Here is a 3,796-nt window from a genome sequence, read left to right on the forward strand (position 1 = left end):
GGAGGCTCGGAGCAGGTCAGGAGACCTGGAGCATGTTAGGGTGACTGGATATTCGCGGGAAGGCCTGGAGTAGGTCAGGATGATCGAATGCTTGTGGGGAGGCCCGAAGCAGGTTAGGGTGATAGAATGTTCGCGAGAAGGCCCGGAGCAGGTCATGATGACCATATGCTTGTGGGAAGGCACGAAACAAGTCAGGGTGACTAGATGCTTATGGATAGGCCTGAAGCAATTTAGGATGACCGAATGCTTGCTGGGAGATCTGAAGCATGTCAAGAGTGACTTGATGCTCATAGAGAAGCCCAAACTATGAGAGTAATTGTGATCCTTCATTTGAGGGGAGGATTGTTGGGATACAATCAAAGTCCCACATTGAAAAGATTTAGAAAAGATCATAGATTTAAAAGGATGTAGGATATCTCCATTGACATAAGATCTTTAGGGTACACCTAAGAGCAAAGCATAAGGGCTTAGGCCCAAGGTGGATAATATCATGTCATTATAGAGATAAGTGAACATCCTTTGGACACAACAAGTGGTGTCAGAGTCATGGTCCAGACCATATGACATGTGGAGTGACCTTGAACAAAGTTGTAGGGAGGCACGGAGCAGGTCAGGATGATCGGGTGCTCGCGGGAAGGCCCAAAGCAGGTCAAGAGTGATCAAATGCGGATGCTTGCTAGGAGTCCCGGATCAAGTCAGGGTGACTAGATACTCACGCGGAGGCCCGGTGTAGGTCAGGGTGACTGGATGTTTCGAAGAGGTCCGGAGCAGATCAGTGTGAGTAGATGCTTACGAGGAGACCCAAAGTAAGTCAGGGTAACCAGATGCTTGTGGGGAGGTCCGGAGTAGGTCAAAAGTGATTGAATGCTCACAAGAAAGTCTGGACCATGAGAGTAATGGTGGTCTTTTGTTTGAGGGGAGGATTGTGTTGGTGCAATTTGCACTAATGATCTAACTCAGGTTTTGATGAATGACAAATGATTTAAAGTTAGAATGTTTGTGATCTAATTATCTTACCAAGTGTGCAGAAGTTGACGGGTCTGAAGGACTTGACACCAGGCTAAAATCCAGTTAGGTCTGCAGGACCGGATAACTGGTGTGAAGTCCAGATAGGTCCGCGAGACTCGATATCTGGTGGGAAGTCCGGTTGGATCTGCGGACCTAACAACTGGTCGAAATCTAGTTGGGTTCATAGGACCTGACAACTAGCGAGAAGACCCGGTGCGTCAAAGACAAGTCAAGTGACTGCAGTTGGTAAGTGGAGGTCAGAAACTAGAGGACAGATCCAGTAAGGATGCATTCCTAGTTGAGAGAATAGTAGACGTCGGTCCAACTTAGGTCCATTTGGAAAACCTAAGTTGAGACCTTGACTAGATTCTGGTATCAGGGAGATAGGATCTAATTACTACTACTATCCTACTGTATTATGCTAACTTTGTTTTGCAGGATAAACATATGTTTTTTGTTACTTGGACTAACAATTTTTTATAGGGAAGAAGCTGCTAAAAAAAGGGAGTCCGAAGCTGGTCCAGGTGCCTTGGCCAGTTTCGCCCGGGTGGCTTGCTAGGCACCCGGGCGGTCCGAGCGCCTGGGGTTGGTTTAGGCGCCCGAACCAAAAATTTCATCCAGAAGTAGAGTTGGAGCACAACAACTGGCCAAACCCACATCAACGATCCAAACACCCGGAAGTGGATAAACTAAATGGGCCTATATAAAGGCCTTTGACTAGCAGCTTCAGAACATCATCTGTTACAACTTTCGTTTTTGCTCGTTGCTCTGAGAAGGCTGCTCCGACATCCGACAATTATGGAACTCGATTCATTCTTTCTTCTTGTTGGTAACTTTTCAATTTACAATTCATGTACTAAAACTTTATAATTTAAATATTTGAATTGATAGTCATTGCCCAACAAAAGTGATCTACGATTGCGGGCCTTGGAGTAGGAGTTGTCATAGGCTCCAAACCAAGTAAAACTTGGCTTTGTTAGCATTATTTTTGTTTCCTTTATTTCGCTGTGTATTCTCGATTTTTGAAAAAGGCGACGATCGCTATTCACCCTCCTCTAGCGTCTTTACGATCCAACAAATTGTTAAGATACAATCAAAATCCCACATTGAAAAGATTTAGAAAAGATTATGAATTTCAAAGGATGTAAGATATCTCAATTGGCGTAAGACCTTTTGGGTAGAGCCCAAGAGCAAAGTCATAAGGGCTTAGACATAAAGTTGACAATATCATATCATTATGAAGATATGTGAATATCCTTTGGGCACAATAGTTGCACTGCTGATATTCATAATTTGATTGATTAATAAAAAGCCACCTTTTGCTCTTTTTACTTGGTGTCAAATTTGGAGTTGGACTTGTCCTTAACTACTAACTAGCCATCGCGTACACGTGATGTAACAGACTCTCTCTCATAAAAAAAATTAATTTAAATTTTTATATCAGATATTAAACTGATAAAAATAGATATTATACTTGATCTTAGCCAAATGGCCAAGAAATATGCGCTTTCTAACATTGCCGATCCAAAGCATTTTTAGAAACTAAAAAGAACCATGATAGTACATGCTTTTTATATAAAAAATAACCATAAAAAAATTACTAATAAATCTTAAAATTATCTTGAGTATTAAAAGAAAAAAGGACATTAACGTAATTTATTTTGAGTTTCATCCAAATTAGTTATTAAAGGTCGAGGTTCTTAATTAAATAGTAAGATATTCATTAAAAAAAGTAATGATATTTCTTTCCTCACACTTAATGTTTGTTTAAAGTTTTAAGATCAAGTTTAGTGGATAGAATCTATGATTTTGACAAGTATTATTAATCAAAATATACCTATTTTTTAGGGGAAAAAAACGTTCTCATTTTTTTTCTCATGGATATTAATGTGGCAAATTCTGATAGCCCATGTATCTTGTACGATCAAAAGTCATGTTTATCTATCAATCAAAGTTAAAATAGGTCAAATATGATCCAAAGGAAATTATACCCAGCCCACAAGAGACTCGGATTTGATTAAACCAACTCAACACACTCATTCCCAGAAATATAGTTCGTTCGGAGGCAAGATCCTAAGCCTCAGTCTTAGATCCCGACATCACTTGGGCCTAAGTTGTTAGAGTGTATACTAAAAGCCTAGCTTTTTTTAAACATTTATTTTTGAAATAAAGAATCACATTGGTCAAATGTCTACTAAAGAATCACATTGGTCAAATGTCTACATTTATATGTTAAGTGTAGTTGTTCAATTAATTTATATTAAAGATAACATGGTGTGTGGTGTCACACACAGAAGATCATATTATTAGTTCCTTATAAATTATAAATAGTAGCTCATGACTAAGATGGATAGGAACGAACCATTGGAATAGTCGTAGTGTAATTTAGTATTAGTTTATCTTGACTATAAAATTATACTAGTACACTCTGAGTGTATTGAGCAGGACCATTTAAGATAAGTTCTTTTTATACTGACTGCATAAAAGAACAAGACCTTGGTTGTTATGAAAGTGTGTGCTCTTAATCATGATATAATAACAAACACATATACTCAATATTCATTTCTTTAATTTTTCAAATGGTGTGATTTAGTTCGATAAATCAATAGGCTCGATAAGTTGGGAAATGATATTATTTATATGGTGTATTATTGATTATAGAATGAAACTGTGTCCTAATAATCTAGGTTGATAATGTCCCCAAGAGGAGCTCATAAGGATTGTCATGTAAACCCTGCAGGTGGATTTAGTCCGACATGACGATAAGGTTGAGTGGTACTACTCTTGG

At 38.8% G+C, this 3,796-nt stretch overlaps 1 pseudogene; it reads right to left on the minus strand.

Moving 5' to 3' along the window:
- Positions 1-2,340: 2,340 nt before the first annotated feature.
- Positions 2,341-2,509, minus strand: LOC121988002 (annotated as a pseudogene).
- Between the last annotated feature and the right edge of the window lie 1,287 nt (positions 2,510-3,796).

The sequence above is a fragment of the Zingiber officinale genome, chromosome 5B (genome assembly GCF_018446385.1).
Source record: "Zingiber officinale cultivar Zhangliang chromosome 5B, Zo_v1.1, whole genome shotgun sequence".
NCBI lineage: Eukaryota > Viridiplantae > Streptophyta > Magnoliopsida > Zingiberales > Zingiberaceae > Zingiber > Zingiber officinale.